The sequence below is a fragment of the Aphis gossypii genome, chromosome X (genome assembly GCF_020184175.1).
Source record: "Aphis gossypii isolate Hap1 chromosome X, ASM2018417v2, whole genome shotgun sequence".
Lineage (NCBI taxonomy): Eukaryota > Metazoa > Arthropoda > Insecta > Hemiptera > Aphididae > Aphis > Aphis gossypii.
In genome coordinates, this window is record NC_065533.1 from 9,947,239 (window position 1) to 9,967,393 (window position 20,155).

General features: G+C 29.9%; 1 protein-coding gene across 5 annotated transcripts in view; it reads left to right on the forward strand.

Moving 5' to 3' along the window:
• The first annotated feature begins 3,408 nt into the window (after nucleotides 1-3,408).
• The window catches only part of LOC114124454 (putative fatty acyl-CoA reductase CG5065), a 45,089-nt gene continuing 28,342 nt past the window's right edge, over nucleotides 3,409-20,155 (forward strand). The window contains exon 1 of one of the 5 annotated variants that reach the window (XM_027987709.2): nucleotides 3,409-3,680. The gene's annotated coding sequence lies outside the window, so the exon portion shown is untranslated. Of the gene's footprint in view, nucleotides 3,681-9,423; nucleotides 10,071-20,155 lie in introns of those variants that run through there. The other 4 variants (XM_027987708.2, XM_050208101.1, XM_050208100.1 and 1 more) reach the window with 4 other exon arrangements.

The window sequence follows — 20,155 nt, forward strand, 5'->3', positions numbered from 1 at the left end:
TTAAAGGTGTAAAATGTGATTTTAAACGACTAAAATACTAAAATACCTGCTCAAATGACAAGTGACTTAATATATTTTTATTTTAGTTGAAAAAGTATGCAATGTACATACAAATGATATGTGTTTATGACATTTTTACCAGTGACCATAAAAATATAACAAGCAATAATAATAGCTATATTATATAATATTAAAATATACGATATAAGTATTTACAGTGCTAAAATATTAAGTCTGAAATTTACATAGATTATTATTAGATGAGAGTATATATTTTTATATTATGTCTAATATCCCGACACGTAACGTATTATATTGTTCTACGGGATAATAGTTTTAGTTTTACGATAAAGAATGATAATTTTTTTTTTCTGTTAATGGATGTCAACGAGGAACCATTAAGATCAAAACACTGTTATGCAACAATCTATCTGTTAAATCTATCTGTTAAATTTTCTTTTTAGCTATAAGTTTTTGATTTTTTTACAACGGCTCAAAAAACGTAAAAAAAAAAAAAAAAAAATAGAAAAAAAGTAAAAAATATATTGAAATCCCAAAAAAATTTTTAATTTTGTTTTTTTTGCTTGATATTATCTTTAAGAGCAGTTAATAACTCAACTCTAGTGGTGGTTTCTATTAGCAAATTTGATTTTGTTAATTTTCGTTGTAGTTTAGAAACTTATATAACTACAGTTTATAGTGTAGTGAGCTACCAAATTGTTAACAATTCTAAGAGTCATACATGTAATTTGGAAACATGTTGTTTTACAATAATCCTTGAATCCGTCTACCGAATCAGGATGTGCTAATATCTAGTTAAAATCATTAATGTTAAGCTGTTGTACACGAATAACCGGGTTAACCTATAACTAACGTATATAGTAGTAGCCATTATAATCATACGAGCCCTCACGAATTGCACCTACGGAGACAACAACTTTCAAAGGATACAACAACGTACCGGGGCCAAGTCATTATAGAACTGAAAATTCCGGAAAAGAGGAAAAGGAATGCCACATATAAAAATATCCCTTGTATAATCAGTTAAGAGTCCAAAGCGCCTTCACGCCACACGCTCTCGCATGCACTTATGTAAACTTGAAATTAGATTAATAAACAATTATTTTAAAAGTACTATTGACTTAACAAACATTTCAAACTTATAACTGAAGCGACGGAAAGTAGGTACCTACGCTACAGTAGAAACTTTCAACAAATATTTATGATTTTCAAGATAATATTTGCCTCCCTGTACTTCAAATATAGGTAATTTTGAAAATTTTAACCTCTTTATTATTGATTAATTAAACATTTTATTGATATTTTTGACTTAAGTAAAAATTATTATTATTTTTTTTTTAATGTACTTTTTAACTTTATTTTGTAAAGAATATATATATTTTTTTTAATGCACATTTTGGTGTTTGGTTTTATTATACTTCTATTTGATAAATTTACCGCGGGCGCCCATGCTATGAGTAATGAGTATATAATATAAAAATTTTTAAATATATATATTGTTAGAAGTAGAGTGCAACAGACATATGCTCCGATTAAAATCGGTTTTGTTCGTTCAAAGAAGTATCATTAAATTAAAATTTTTATAAATTCTTTACAGATGTTGATGTAAATAAACTTGCGATTTTCTAATAAAGCACTTCTCGGGTTTTCTATTTAAAACCAAGATGAAAAGCAACTTTTACATTTTTAATATTAATCACCTTTATAATATATTTTTAAAACACTTTCATAAAAATTAATGACATTTTTATTAAAATTAAAAATAATAGCTATTTATGAAGTTGTAGAATAGCACTTCAACGAATATAATTTAAATTGATATAGGTTTTTACTCGTAAAAAACAAAAAATAATATATGATCGTATAATAATATATTACGTACCTATAGCGAAATATTATGATTTTCTTTCCTATTAGTTTGCTTGCGGAACAATAACTATTTCGATTAATTTACAGTTAATTTACATGGTCCACTGCAGCCTGACAGGCTGCATATGCATTATGTGCTTAAAGGCTAGAGGGATCTATAAACATCACATTTGGCCGTGCCAAAGGTCATAGAAACACATTAAATCAATAATTTCGACTATATATACCCATCTTTTCAGTATAAATTGAGTGGCGAGACGAGTTAACGGGCTCCGCATAGTATTATATTATCATGTAGGTGTGGAATTTCGCGCATTGTCAGTGGAAGTCACCGATCGACTCGTTTTCACCGTTCGCCCTGCAGCGTATAAACTGCCGACGTGCGACGATAAGCTCTGTAAGTCTGTCGAGACGCATTGAGTGTACACATTATGTTATAATACGTATATAATATAACCTCAGCTGTGGTCAACAATAAACGCCGAAATCCCGTCAGTATCGCACTGTACACGGTTATTTCAAGCTAGTAGGTACTGCCGCAGTGGTCGGCGTCTGTAAAAGTAAATCGTATGAACATTAGAAGAGAGAAAAAAGAAAATACAACGTATTGTACGTAAACGTAGGTCGAGTTAACGGTTCAATGGGACAAAACGAAAACAAAAATAGTGAATAAAAAACTTTACTGACATAACTGCGTTATTGCCGACGATTATAGGGATGACAAATCGGTCATATTACGATGTATATAAAGGTATTTACTTTAAAAAAAAATCATTCGTTCGGGTTCGATCTGTAGCGACTGTGCTCGAGTAAAACGTTAGTACGCTAGGCAAAACAATAATGATTGTACGCAAAACGATTGATGTACTTACCTACCCAATATCGATATCGTGTTTGACGTGTATAATATTTATTAGACTTAACGATCGGACGCGACTTCCTATTATGTTTTTTTTTCTTATTCGAAGGTTATCAACGATTATCACCCAAGTCCAAAGGTTTTCCATTGACACTTAGCGTAATGAAACCATTCAGGGACAGATTAAGTTCCTATATGTATTATATAATACATCGCGTATTAACATTGTAGCAGACTACGCAAAGCGATTATAATATATTGTGTATCGATATTTATATCGTACGATGCGGGTTGTCGCATAATTATTATTAATTTCATACCACTCGTTCAATACAGGTTTAAACGAATAGGCAAAGTAAAAAAAAATAAAAATAAAAAAAAAACGATTCGCTCACTTCAGCTAATAAACGGTTTAATTATATGTAAACCATCATTAACCCATTGATAAATTAATCACCTGTCACCGCCACGTGGTACCGCGCGAATTATCCTCCAATTTTTGAATTGTTACGATTTTTTCACTAATTTTTTGGACGGATAGCATTAATTCTGTCGAGCGAGCTTGAAATCCGTCCATTTTTTTGAAACCTTGGTTCTTTGCTTATTAATACCGCACACTGGTTGACCGTGGATCTAGTACCTCTTAGGCTCTTAATATAACACAATAATATAAAGAATACTGCACAACGATCACTGGACGTCTTTTGTTAATAATTGTAACGTTAAAATCCCGATTCGTCCGCTCGTACTTATTTTAAAAAACCTGTTGCGAATGTAATTTTTCCATGCAAATCAATTTTGAATATTAGTTGATATATGTTTGGTTTTAATTTTTTTGGACTACAGTTTGTCCGATCGTCGATTATATGCACCAGGTTCGGACGCAGTGTACATACAAACGGCTATTAGTACCAACCATGCAGAACTGTAAGTGAGTGTAATACATTACATTACATTTAAATAATAAGTTTAATTTCGTTCGATATAGGTACCTAATTTATTATTGATTTTAATTACTGTGCAATTATTGTAATATTATATTATTGCTAAAAAAATATAATATAACGATTGTTAGGTCATACGAACAATGTTGTATTTTCCGTAAGTACCTATACTCTATTTAATTGAGTCCATTATATTGTTTTAAATCTCTCTCGCGCTCAATTTATTATACTGATTATAATAGGAAAAAAATCTGATTAATATTCTTAAGCTATACTACAATATAGGTACGTCATAGTGCGTATTTTTACAAACACCCACTCCCCCGCGAATGTGTTAATGTAGATATATTCTGGTTTGTTTGTTTTGATAAAAGTATAAACAATAAATAATACACATTTTAATTTGAAAAATAAAAATAAAAATAATACGCGTTTGAATATTATCCGTGCTCGGTTATAAATGTATAAAGGACTTATAAGACAGTGTATGATGAACACTAAATTTAATCGAATTATTAATTCAAAATGCATTAGTAATTAAATTTGGATAATTGACTTTGAATAAGATGGGTTAAGTGTTATTCATTGTTATGTCATCCACCATAAATATATATAATATATATAGATATATTTAATATACAGTTTCTGTGTAATTTAATTGGAAGTTATTAATCACTAAATAGCTAAATGTAAGTTTGTACAAAGTTTTTCTCTCGTTTGTATATATTATAACCATTGTCATCTGTATTGACATAAACAAAAATAAATTTCGTATTCTTATTAATTGATAAAAGAAATTCATTTTTTTTAAATACCAAAATAAATAGGTTTTTTTTAATAATTTTCTTTAGATGATTATTGATTTTTCTTTTTGGTTTCGTTAAAAAAAAAACTAACATTATTGTAAATCGATTTAGTTATTAAAAATGCAAATTCATTTGGTAACCTAAAAATGATTGAACTTTAACATATTTCAATGTAGGTAAGTATACGATTTAATTAACTTAAGCTAACATCGATTAACACATAAATAAATATACACACAAAACCAATAGTATTTGTATTTCTACTTTTATTATTATTATCTCTTGTTCATGGTATATAATATGAAAACATTTTCGATTGCGTGCAATATACTTGCTTTTTATAGACAAATAAGTTAAAACAATGGAGATACTGAAAACCAGATTCTTAGACAGAATTGTAATCGCAATAATGCAATGGCTTGAATACTGAAAATATCTTTTTTAGTTGAATCAAAAATAATTATAATGTGGACTTTGACCTAAATTAAACGTGTTCCTAATATTTTCAGATTTTCAGTCGATGCTGTGTTGTATAGAATTAAAAAAGTCACAAGTCTATTAAATTGTTTGATAACAATCGTTTTGAAATAAAATTTTTAAAACACACCGTTTTTATAATTTCTAAACTTGAATTACTCTTTTCATAAAAAGTGGCATTGAAAAAATAAAAATAATATTTCACAGTACTAAACTTTTTATGGAAAAAAATGTATTTATTTTAGATAAGACTATACATTTTGCCCTTTTCATTGTGAAACCGTTTTCTGTAATATAATTTTCCTATTACACAATAACTATAAAAATGTTATTATGCCGCTATGGTACAGATGTAAAATCACTTAAGACTTGAAAGGCTCTATAACGCTGGGTCGCATAAACAATCACTAAACAATTAATGAATCAATAGGTCCCTAATGGTCCCTTAAACAAGCTTAGCAGCTAACGAATGATTGGTCCATTCAATTTTAGTGAGCTATTAAATGAATCAATTTTTATGAAACTCTGCATACCTACACGTGTATTTAATTTTTCATTAATGTCGCCTGTATATCAGTACAATGTATTTAAATAGCTGCAGGTGTTAAACTCCAAAAAATGATCAAATCGCTAACAAAGTGATACAAAAGGCGTATCGGTTTTTCACGATGATGATGATGATGATTAAGTTTTATTTTCACCGTTTTCTGTGAACATTTTTCCTACTCAGAATAATGACGTGTACTTTACGTATACAGGTTTAATGCCCATCTTTATTGATACCTGGTATTTTTCTATCGTCTCTGCATAGTTTCCGTGAGCTTTGATCAGAATCGTTCAGACGTCTATTTGCACGAAAAGACTGCTACCTCCACTCTCGCAACACTTTCAATTTTAATCAGCGCCGCGGTCGGCGAAGTTGTATATTATAGTATAGGTAACAGTCAGACAGACGTACAGAGCTGCATTATAATCACGTCCGGTTTTTTTCCCACTTTCGAGATGACCGTGGGTACTTGTGAGTAATTTCTTATCGTTTTTAGAATCTTAGCGAAAATATAATATTAAAATAGGCCTACTATTATCGTGTATTTTTTTTTTTTTTTATGACTACGATACTTTTTTCGGGTGGGAGTGTTCTAATTAATTTTATGATCACCTATAACGCATAATTAGTGCATGTTTTCGTATAATGTGTAGTCATACTAAAAATAACGAGACATACTCCAATTTACAGTGTCCATTTCATTTTTTATAAAATCAATTTTGTTTTACACTTTTAATTATAAGTAAATCACCTCGAAACCACCGCCAATTAATTATTAAAGAAAAAAAGATGGAGTAGATACAGAAATTATTGGTTACACTATAATTTAGTGGCCTAATCTTGTGCTAACTTTAAGTGATATATTTTTAGCTGCATATACTTGTATTAATAAAATTGTTTGCATATTATGTAGTATATATTATATATTATATATATTATTAATATGTAAGTATGAAATATAATATATGCTTTTATTAATATATATTTTAAATTATTAGAATATGTTAATTTATAAATTTTAATACAAAAAAGTCAGTTTGTATTTTTTAATTTTTAATTTTAGATTCTTAGCGAAACGATAAATAGGTATATTGATTTTATCATGATGGTTCTTGTGTATGCGTATATGATAAGTTGTCAATAAAATTCTTGGATTTTCAAAAATGAAGGTGCTTTTGAGTATTAAATTGAATCTACTTTGTACTTTGGAGAGATTAATCTTAAAAATTTCCAGCATTTGTTTTTATAATAAAGAAAAACAGAAAATTTTACACAAATCCAATTTTTGACGAAATCAATTATGTTTTTTTTTTAAGTACCTAACTCGAAAACGAATAAGAGTAGAAACATCTATTTGATATAAATATTTTAAGGTTTAACCACTGAGATAGATAAAAATATACTGGAACGCGGACTAAGATTTAAAAACGGGCTGACGTATTTTTCGTTACCCTCACTCCTGTATGGCAAGAAATTGAACTTCCATACCAATAACATTGAAAGACTACACATTTTAACTTGACATAACTCTGGGATAAATGGTCGTATTACGCTAACTTTGGTATCAAAATTTTTGTTTTTATGTGTACTTTAAACTTGTATTTACAAAAAATAAAAATAAAAACTCTGAACAAAATTTTTATTAAAAACAAAATTGCCTACGCTGTAGTATAAATAGTATAATACTCGTCACGCGATACCATATTATAATTTATATTATTTATAATGAATCTTGGAAAAAAAAGCCCCGTACCAACTAATACATTTTTTTTTTAAATTTTATAATGTACCTTTATATCAATTTAATTATGTAACACTTTTTTTGACATAGGTATCTATAATATATATTATATAAAATATTCGTTTAATAATTTGTATATACTTTTGTATCATAATAATATTTAATAAAATAATACACCAAATATTTTAAACTATAGGTATAAAATATACACTTAAAGTATCTATAAGAAATTAATCATTATATAAATAACATAAAATAAAATAGATGTCATTTGTATATAATTTTAAAAAATGTTTAAGGATGGTAAAAATTTTAAAATAATTATCATAATAAAGGCATTGTTTTCTAATGTTGTAGCTAACAAACCATCAATCTATTACACTTATGCAAACAGTTTAACATTTACTTCTTCTGTTAATAGAGCCAAACTGTTTATTGTTTCAAAGGCCATTTCTTTAATTGTTCAACATCTAGAAAAAGCATTTCAAATTATTGTTGTGAAAGAAAAAGAGTTACATAAAAATGTTTCCTTAAATATTTTTGAGTGTGCTAAGAAAAGTATTCTAACTAAAAGTAATAATTTCTTTTTTACTGGATTCCATCCAATCAATGTTGATCTTGGTGCTCCTAGTCATGAATATACATTATTTAAAGCAATTAGTAAAAAGTTATTAATATAAGAATGCATCACTATCAAAAAGAATACAATATTCGTGAAGTACAAAAAAATAATTCTTCATTAAGGGTTAAGCTTTCCAAATAAATATTATTTAAAAATGTATAAATGTTTTTGAGTACAAGTAAATTTGTGTATTAATTAATATTTTTGTATAAATTACCTGTACAAGTTATATGCACCTACCTAAACCTAACACTATTTAAAATGTTACATTGTTACACTATTATTTTGTTATTAATAAAAATGTTGTTCAGAGTTTTTATTTTTATTTTTTGTAAATACAAGTTTGAAGTACACATAAAAACAAAAATTTTGATACCAAAGTTAGCGTAATACGACCATTTATCCCAGAGTTGTGTCAAGTTAAAATGTGTAGACTTTCAATGTTATTGGTATGGAAGTTCAATTTCTTGCCTTACAGGAATGGGGTAACGAAAAATACGTTGGCCCGTTTTTCGCAACACACGAACATAGGCGAGTCCGCACTCCAGTATATTCTTATCTATCTCAGTGGGTTTAACACAAGATTCTATAAAAGATATTTTTATATCTGTACAAAAATATTAAAAGTACATTAGCACAAATTTTGTTTATATGCATTTTAAGTATTAGAATTTTGTCAAAGTCGCAAAAAATTGAAAATTTAATACAAGATTCCTTATAGGTAGTTATAATATTGGAACCATAAAATCTAAATATTATCACCTGATGATAGCTGAGTGGTACTTCAATTACCTACCTTTTTTACACAATGAATATCTCCTGTCAACAATAGTACTCAAATGTAAACATAATAATTACAATGATAATAAAAAAAAAAAAATACAATAGTATACAATATTTAGCAACTACTAATTTTACATTTATTATGCAAATAATATTATTTATAATGAATTCCTAAAAATATTACCTAAACATATAATTTATTGTTATTTGTAGAAATTATATTGTGGACGTAATATCGAATAAATTAAGTACAAGGTATTTATATACCAAAAAAGTATATGATTCATCGTCAATTTATATAATATCGTGAAAACTGTGCAAATTGTTGAACAAATATTACACGTAGGTATAGGTACCTACATTACGATATATAAGCGTCTGATTATTAAATAATAAATTAAAAAAAAAAAAAAAAAATCGCTAAAAATTATAAGGGGGTAGGAGAGGAGCTAGAAACTCATTCGGGAGACTTAGCCCCCACCATAAGTCTCAATCACCGTGTGTGTGTATGTATACATATATATATATAATATAGGTATATAATGAGTAAAAAAAAATCATGATCTGTAGTGGTGGTGGTGGTGGCGATACGACGGTAGCAACTTATAGCCCCGCAGAGAAACACGCGCATTTCACCGTATAGGTATAATATTATCATACACTTTCTCGCGCGTCCTTCTTCTCCGGACGTCGCCGCCGCCACCGCCGCCACCGCCGCCACTGCCGCCGCCGTCGCCGCCGTCGTCGTCGTCGTCGCCGTCGTCGTCATCGTCGTCATCGCCGTTGCCGTCGCCGCCGTCGCCGTCAGTGTCCGATTTACTTCCGGCCGACCCGACGGGCCACCGCGCAACACAAACACACACACGCACACACGCACACGCACACACGCGCACCTATACGCAAGCACAGATTCGCGCGAAGAAATCGAGTACCATTACACTGTAGTGTCGGCAGTTCGCGAACCCAGTAGGTACCTAAATGCAACAGCGGTCGAACACTCGTAGAACATCGAGATTTCCGTTCGTCCGCCAACATATTATAATAATAAATTATAAAAACAAAACGTTTTTTTTTTTTTTTTTTTTTCGAATCATACTTTTTCACCGAATACGTCTTACACCGCGAATTTACCCGCTGCAGCTAGCATAACCGCCCCTTCGTCGACGCTGTAAGATCGCGATTGTACCGAGTGTCGCTCGTTTTTTTTTCTCGAGGTTTTAGAGTTTTTTTTTTTAAAGTTTTCTACGCGCTCTCTATATATATTTTATTGTTATCAAACAAAGTTCGCCGACGACTGAATTTCGTCTTTTTGCTGAAAACCAATCACCGCCTCAGTGCACCCCAGGTACGTAGTACACGCGGAACCATTACATCTCGTCGACGTTTCGCGTATATTTATAGGTATATATATATATATATATTTAGGAAGTTGTTATTACGTCTTATTATTATTATAATTTTTTTTACTATATATATAGCACTACGCCGTTATTATATTTTTTTTCTTTACCCTCAGCGTTTATTCAATATAAATTTAAATATACATACATTTTTTTAAATATTTTTTCGCGATTTCGGTTTTCCTCGAATCATTATCAGTACTATTCAGCTTGAGGAAAACCGTACCTGCTTAAACGCATACACACGGACGGTAGAATAGAAGTCTGTCAATTATATTCCGCAATAGGTGCCCTGCTTTTATTAATAAAATATAACATGATATCATAAAGCATTTCATAAGCGGAGATTAAAAAAAGATTACGGGGGTTAATCCTCATCAAATGATTCATAATCCTTTCTTCTCAGAAAAAAAACACGTTTGATGAATATTATTATGTTATTATAGCACAATATAGAACACCGATATTAGTATTGGAACGGTTTTTATTAAATATTCAAGTTTGATTATATTTTTGGGGCTAACAGATTTTCCTCACAATTAAAGTATTTTATTCAATAAAAATTAATAATGTCGACACATTTTTTGGTATAGTAGTTTAGAGTTTTTGTTTTTTTTTTTATTATTATTGACAGTCACTTGTATAATATGTTTTATTATGTATTATTTGGCTTTTGCACAATCTATAATATTTCGGTTATCAAGATACAAATAGATTTAAAACATTGTTAGAATTTTGTATACATGAATACGCTCATTTGTTTGCTTATTTAAATTTAAACAATAAAAAAAAATATATAATTCCCCTTAAGTCGAGTTTAAATCTCCTATACTATTGGAAAGGCGGATTTGGATCGCGAGGTATGGATGATGACCGAAAACCACGACGGTTGTTTGCGATTTCTAATCTAACCATTGCTAGGTAAGTTTATTACGATTTGCGGTGTATCGGACAATAACCGAAATGTATATCACTCATAATAGTAGAATATGATGGATAGAGAGTGATGGAAAAGTTATTACGATTTTTGATGATTACTCGTGGTGGTGGACAAACGCGTAATGCTCGTCATTGTTTTCGATCTATTTTGTTTGCGCCAAGTCGAGTGTTGGAAAATTTAAACCTATACGTACATAGATCGTAATTCGGTTAAAAGAGTTGTTTGTTTCTTCTAGTCATTGTAATACTACAATGCATTGTGTGGACATTTCGTGTTGTAGTATATATATGTAGGTTCTAAAAACAATTTATTTAATTGATCCGAGATCATTAAATCGCGTGTAAGAGAATATTCAGAAGAAAACGCGATTCCGCGATTGAGGAAATATAACCGTTGAACAGACGATTGATTATAACATTTAATGTTTATATATCGTATTCTCGTTTATTAAGTACAGACCCGTCCCTATATTTTATTGTTGGTAAACCAATGTCGATAGTTGTAAGTAAAAACTTTCTGAAAACCTACATAAATGTAGGTACGCGGCGTTTCAGAATAATAAATTAATTAATATTAGAACTAGAAATATCACTGAAATAATTTGCGATAAAATATGTAAATTTATCTATTGATTAATATCATTAGTATAATTTAATATAAAAGGTCACTTAACGATATTTTATAAAATGCTGCTAAGGGCTTAAGGTTTTATAAAATATAAACCTACTATTTTATACACACTTTACCAATGAATATATGAATAATCTTTGGTATAAAATCGTTTTTTTTTTTTTTTAGAAAAAAGGACGTCTATATTGTATTTTTAAAATCGGTTAGACGAAAGCGTAAAAAGTAATCTGCATAATCAACACACAATAAATAATAATATAACAATATTATGGTTATTTAATTTTACATTGATAAGTCGCTTCCGTTTTTTGCTTCAATATTATAAAGTAATAAAAAAATTAAACATAATAGCATGTATCATAAAAGTAATTCAACTAGGTATGTTCTTTTGGTTTTGCCTATGTGTCACATACACATACATAAAATAAAACTCGTTTTGTGTGTAGAGAGGTTGATTAAACAAGATTGAATGAAAGTTAGCTTTTGTTCTATACCTAGGATTCGAAAAACGTAATTGATTTATTATTTTATCTCAATAGGTTTCTTTTAATTAAACAAATTTGTTAAAAAAAAAAAAATTAAAATACATCAATTAATAAAAAACAAACACTTGCGTAAGTAAAGGCGATTTCTATATGGGTAGTGAATTTATTGTCCATCTTTGACATTCATCGTCACCACGGGTTTCCTTTAATTTGTTAACCGTTTTAACTTACATTTATTCCCTTCTTAAGTATATCGAAAATACAAACACGTTTTTCTAACGTAATCGTAACTGACGGAACATCAAAACGTCATGTTATTGTTTTGCACTCTGACTAAAATACTAAAATACTAAAATACTCACTCGTGAATACATGTAATAATTAGAATATAATAAATAATAATACAGTAGTTTTGGTTGAAAATATAATTCCCTAAAAATTCAAAATCATACGCACCCGTAAAATGCACTTTTATTATTTTTAATTTAAATAAGTTTTAACCAAAAAAAAAAAAGTTATTCTCATTTGACTCGCCATCATTACTACTCGTAATCTCGATTTTACGTAGTGCGGATTAGTTTGAAAAATTACAAATGGTACAAATCTTATTAACTCGTTATAAAATTATTATATACCTTTCTATACTTCAAGTGATAAATTAAAAAAAAAATGAAATCTTTCTCGAATATACACGAAACGCGTATTATGTTATTAAATGAACATAATGTAGTGAGCTTTGGAAAACAATGCAAAGTGCATCGAAATCCCAGACTTAATAATAATATTATTACTAAGTACGCATCGGCAACAATTTGCGAAGTGCTGTTTTCGCGGAGATCGATTTTCCTAATTATTATTGTATACCGATTAAATGGTTTTAGATTTAATATGCCGATTTCTGCAGTACCGTATATACGCGACACGACTAACCGTTATATAACGTTGTACATCTATACAACAGGGGTCGAAAACCTGCGGCACCTCAACGTTCAATTTATGTTTCTCAGGAAAATGCATCAATATTTAGATAACGGTATGTTTATTTTTTATCTCGACCATTGTTTAATCACGGTCGATTTTGCAATATTTTTTTTTTTTTTTTGAAAAATGACTCATTTCTCCGAAGAGAAGTGACTGACGATTTTTTCTCTCGATGATTTGACTGTGAACGTTATTGCGCAACGGGAGTATTCGGAAATTGGTAGGTTCAAAAATATGTGCTATATATATATATATACCTATGTTTACGGTATAGCCAAAATGTAATTGATCAGATCGGTCAATTATTGTATCAACTGGCGCGTACTATGAGAAATCAGAACGGACGTATCCGTAATGTCTATGTGATATATATATATATTATATTCGTATTGAATTTAGTAAAATCGGATGAAAAAAGAGTGTTATTGGTATACCTACTGAACAAAATATCGAATTTTCGCACGCCGCAGTCAAAACGGACGTCAGTATAGAAAATTGGTTTTCGTTTTCTAAGTATGTGCAGCAGACAGTCAAGCAATTACTTTATTAGATATTTCATATTGTAGTGTCATTGCCAAGTAATTTATATAGCGAAATATTGCGAATTAATTTTTTTTTACACACGCGCGTTACGGTTAGCACTTGCAGTCTGCAGTGCTGCGTATAATAATACATAATAATACACTATGTTAAGGCATATTTTTATCGAACAAACATCATTCATTCTATGCTACTGCAGCGCGTTTTGCCCGCGCACCCCCTCTCGTCAATTACATTTGTTGGATTAGATTCAATTCATACGATCCTTAACAACCACCCCCATAATGGCCATTTCCAATGAAACTGCGTGTATATACAGTGTATTGCCTATATTTAAGTAGGTATATGTTTTATTATATTTTCTAAGGACTATTTCCGAACGTAATTGAATAAACGACCGATGGAAATACTCCTCCGAAGTCACCGTCAATATAACGCAATAAACGATTTTTATATATTTATATATAATAATGATTAAACTATATGTACAAGATGATTCATTTAGGTTTAATAAAATTCATTAATTTAAAAAAGCTTTTTAACTTTTTTGAAAATATTTTTTTTTATTTTACTCTCATTGCCGCGTACCCTAGTGGCACAGGGGTAGGTATTCAGTAAAATGTCGACCTATACAACTCTATTCATCAATGCCTTAAAAACTTATCTATACGTTCTAACTACTCGTTCAAAATTCGATATTTTTTTGTGTCAAAATAAAATTATTGATAATAAATTGTTAAAAATACTTAAAAAAAAAACAAGTCAGTTTGCAATGACGTAAATTAATCAATAAACATCAAATATTATTTTCAAAAAAGTTAAAACTTTCCTTCAAATAATGAGTGTAGATATTTTCAAATGATCACCTTGTATACAGCGCCAAACGATTTCCTATTGTCATTTTTATTCGCACTCGATTAAACGATTTGTTCCAAGGTTGTTTTCCTAACGGGTGTTTTAAAAACGCTCAATAATAATAAAAATGAGAATATAACGATAATATTATCAAGCAGTCTATTTCAAAATTTTGAAAATTCGCCAAAACAATATTACACACAGACGTATACAATACAAATACACCATAGTCGTGGTGTTTACGAGTTTTGGCTACTTGCAGCAGGCTGCAAGGCTGCAGTATAATATGTATTTTCGGAGAGAGTTTTAAAATTCTATACGCCTTATAGGTAGTTAGTAATATTGTTGTGTTTAATAATACCTAATAATAATATTATCTTCTATTACAAATTATTTACCTATGTTATTGATGTTTAATATTTGACATTATTTTTATTCATAAGGTTCTGTGATAAATATAATAGTTTACTGTACTTATTACGAGTTAATATATACAATATACATATTATGTACCTACGTAGTTTATCAAGTATTAAAATATTATAGTATGTAAGTATATGGACAAAAGGTGTGTATAATACATAATATTATACTCAAAGCGAATGATTAGAAATAGATGACGCCCGCGGAAGCGATTGCATTATGATATTCTACTCACCGACAGTAAGGAGCATCACGAATAAAATAATAATATTCGATTATACAGAATAATTTTTTTAACAGTAAACACTCGTTATTATATCAAAAACCATTGTAGTTTTGAAAAAAAAATATAAATATTTTTATTTATATATATATATATATATAATTCAAAGTCGTAACGCAACAACACTTTTTAAATTAATCATATTCCTTGTACTTAACTTTTTTGAACGACAACATAACAATTTTTATTTTCATTTCGAAGGATAATATTTTTCTGAGAATTTTTATGTATAAAAATCGGATGTCGAATGTCTAGTTTAAACTTTGAACACACTTATAACAAATTAACTTGTTCAACATTTTGATACGCAGCGAGATTCTCGGAAAAAATATAAGACTAACATTTTGCAGGGTTCCCGCCCGTGTTGCAAACTCACACCGCTGAATGACGTAAGAGATTTCATCCCTCTCCGAAATGTTATAGAAATAAAAAATAATTAAAAATTAAAAAAAAGCCCGCAAATAGAAATTAACTAACTGTTTTATTATAATAATATATTATAACTTATTGAACAATAATATGAAACGAGAAATTAAAAATTCCATTTTTATTTATACACGAATTCTAAGAAAACCGTTCAGCTCTGTATAGTATGAAATAAAAAGTGTACGTCGCCGTTAGTCGCAAAGTTAATAGAATTTAAAAATTGACGACGATAAAAAAAAAAAAAAAAAAACATTGTTTATAATAACAGACGACTTTAAAACACGCGTACAAAAAGAAAAAAAAATGTTTTCAATATCTTCATCAATGATCTTTATGCTGCTATCATTGTTAAAATCGATAGTTCCTCCTATTATGCAATATAATAATATAATATTATAGGCGGTACGTAACTGGTTAGGACCTGCAGCTGTCCAATTGCATGCACTCGAGTACTCGACGGTCACCGTCATCATCTCGCCGACGCCCGACGGCGCGTGTTACGTTTTTAGGCGCACTTTATTATTACGAATATCATGTCGTGCGTTATTTTATTACGTTGTACACAGTCGTAAGTGTACGCCTACATCGTTACATTCGTATAATATAATGTTTATGTGTGTGTGTGTGTGTGTGCGCGCGACTCGCGTTTAATTACATTATTACGTATACCCATGTCGTTCCGGTCGTAAACGAGATTCTGGTTTATACCTACGAGGTGGGTCGTATGTGCACAGTGACGTCTAGAAAGTTTCGATTCTTCGAATATTCGTGTGTAACGGCAGCACGGCGATGGTCCGACGTCTGCCGCAGCGTGCGTGCACATAACATAATACAACGATGATGATGATATACTACAAGTAGGAAGTGATTGGTAGGATGTATCGATCGCGCGCAGTTCAGCATTCACGAAATAATATTTATCTCGGCGGGGACCGGCGTTCTTTATTATTACGTTTCCATTACGGGACGTACCGGGACAGTCGCGATACGGTCCGGTGCCGGCGGGACGTCTAGACTTTACTCGGCGGGCCACGGCTGCGGGTGCAGTGGGCCGTAGGTTTAAATAATAATTAGAAGCATTCCTGCAGGTTACGACTACAGTGAAAATGCGTATATTGATTAATATAAGGATGTCGAAGACGTGTCGTTGTTGTTGTCAAGAAAAGCGATTTTAAGATTTAAAAAAAAAAATCTATGCCCATTTTTTTCAATGTAATGTGCTATTTTATTATATTTATCCGAGAGCGACGCGTAATCAGAAATTTCAAAATAAGCATGCATTTATACCTTGAACAGTAAAGGTGCAAGTTTTATCGACTGACTGACTTATTTTCTGCTGTTTATTGACGAGTGTCCGATAGCAACTGCAATATTTATATCAATAGTGATACGTATTATTTACGGTTCAAAAACCGATTTTACAATATTAATTTACACTAATACACTTATTGCTGTTGTATGTATCGGGGCAGTTTACGGTATTGAAATGTTCAGAATGTTAATTAATTATTCTTGGTATATGATTTTCATAGAAATACGAGTAAGGATAAAATTCTAACGACTAGGAAATATTTAACCAGGCATGGTTCTAAACAAAATTCAATCCATTTTTGTGTACGCCACCTTATAAGATAGGCCTAATTCGAAATCAGCTCATATTCATGTTCTATATGCATAGATATTATATAGGTGTTATCGAAGTTTTAAAAGTTGAAAATGTTTTTATTTACTTATACGCGTTTATCCATTCCTGCAAAGGTTCCAATTTTCTTTTAATATAGATAAATTATTGTATATTTATTATAATTTCACGTATAAGATATATATACACTTATGAAATATATAATGGCGTAGTAGGTGAAAATTTTAAAATATTTATATGGGTGCACCATATATCCGGGTATCTCGCATGTACCCTTCAGAAACACCACTGCGGATAACGTACAGTATTAATACGATAACATATTACATTATACTATTATAGTATGGCGATAATAAATAACACATTATAGGTTATTTTCGAAAAATTCTTCAGGATATTGCCATAGTGTCAAAAATATAACTTAAAATTGACTATCTTCAATTTTTTTTATATATATTTAATGGTTGCACCAGTGCACTCTCTCACTTTTTTTCTTTTTTAATTTACGTATTTTATATAATAATACATAAATTATACTAACGCGTTTCAGTTGTATTCAATATTTCCATTAAAAAAAAAATAATAAAAAGTAATGACTATAAACTGATAAAATGTTTCTAAAAATATGTACATAAAGACTGTAAGTAAACATTTCATATAACTACAATAATGTCTGCTCGATTTAATATGAAATAAAAATCAGTTATTTGATTTTAAAATTTGCGGGAGATGTTCGCTGATCGCGCATCGTAACTCGAGCTTAAAACAGAATTGCACATCACGAGTGTTGTACTTACTAAAAGCAATCACAGCCCATCCGAAAGGGTGGTGATCCAAACTGTCTAGACGCACCACTATGTACGAAATATAGCTTATTTAATCATTTCGGTGGTATATTTGTGTGGTATACGGTGCGAATCACCAAGTAAGATCACCACATTTTTCATATCAACAAGACACTCTTTTTTAGATAATATAAAAAAATTTAAATTTTAAAATACGTATTTAGGTAAATTTTAAAGTTTCAAAGATCATAATTTGAATAATTTCATTTTTAAATACAAAAAAAAGGAACTAGCATGCTCAGTGAAGCACTCTTCTGTATAATAATATAGTGAATTAGTGAATATATTATGGCCTAAACACGACAACTGGAACTGGCCTGGCTGCTCGTCAGTTCGTAGAAGGGTTGACGTGACTGTTTTTCGAAACTAATTGCGTTTCGACAGGTCTATATGTGTTTGCTTTGGGTTACCTATATTATATTGCTTGTATAGTTATATAATATATGCTATGTACCCAAGGTTATATATCATAAACTTGCAGATATAGTATAATGTACTAAGTGTTTACTACAAATATATATATAATTTTCTTAAATTTTAGTTTTTATAATAGGTCAATTTATTCTAAGATCACACTATATGACTCGAATTTATAATTCTTTAAACTATTCCATAGATAATGAATAAACAGTATAAGTATAGTATGTACTAGAAATAAACGCGTTCGCGATTTTACTATTAAAGAGAATGAAAACAGTATTTTTTTATGTAATTTTGACTATCTTAGGTAATACTAAATTTATTAACTCGTATTAAAAATTAATGAATTACCTAAAAATGCTCTAAAACTGAAAACCAGAAAAAAAACTGAAAAATATAAGTTTTACTTATGAAAAGCGTTTGTAGTTAAACGAATCATACAAATTTTCAGGAAAATATTATTTTAGAACATTCACAGAAATAATGCACTTTGAATTAAAGTCCTGGCCATAGTGCAGACGACCTCATATTATTAAGGTAATTTATATGAAACAATCCTCGGGGATGAGTAATATTAAATAATAATTAATAAATAAACGGTTTACGCCTTTACGGTAAGCTTATGAAAATTCCGTCACATTCATGGGTTAAAACGTATACCTAGCTTAAACGTAATACAAATAAAGCCTTAGAATGAATTAATTTCGTATAAAAACACTTCTTGATATTATAATAAATGGTCTACGTTATGGAGTGCTGTCGTTCGTACTGCTATTCAACAGACAGTTTAGTAGACGGAAAAATTTCATTTTAATATACATACGATTCACATTTGACACACACATCAGCGCGTGTCGTGTTTATCTTTTTTGAATGTTTATTTATTTATTTTTTTTTTACCTTCTACCCATAAAGCTTTACATGCACGTTTACGTATACATAATATACATATTATGTTTATGCACAATACGAGTATATATGTACGTCTGCAGTTGTCTAATGTTTTCGATTGCAAATTCGACACGCGATATCTCTATTGTCGTTGCGTCGCTACCGCGTTTCATGTAACTTTTATTTGTTTATTATTGTATTTTTTTTTTTATTTATTTATTTTTTTTTTTGTCGTATAATGCAAAATGGGGAGAGTGCTCTTTAACTGTTTCTCGTTTCTAATCCGTTTTTCACATGCCACTCCGATTTCCCCACAGACAAAAACACATCATGTCGTTTGTTTATTATAATGTAGATATATTATGTAGGTATAACGTCGGTGGTTGATTTATTTTTTCATTTATTGTGTGCCTGCAAGCAGAAGTCAAATCGTATTTTATTGCGCAGCGATAAAGCAATAAAATACAGGGTACGGCAGTAGGTTCTGACGATTATAAAATTAGTTTACTAGCCCCGCGATGTTGATAGCACGATCATAAAATTCACGGAGAGGGTATGTAAGAGTACTGGTTATTGGTTGGGTGCTGTTTAGATACTTTCAAAATACTCCATAAAAAGAAATCCGGTGGCGTCAAATCGGTAGAATTTTTTAACCAGGCAATAACTCCATTTCACGAAATCAGGAGTGGATCCAGAAATTTATCAAAGAGGGGTAATTCAATATG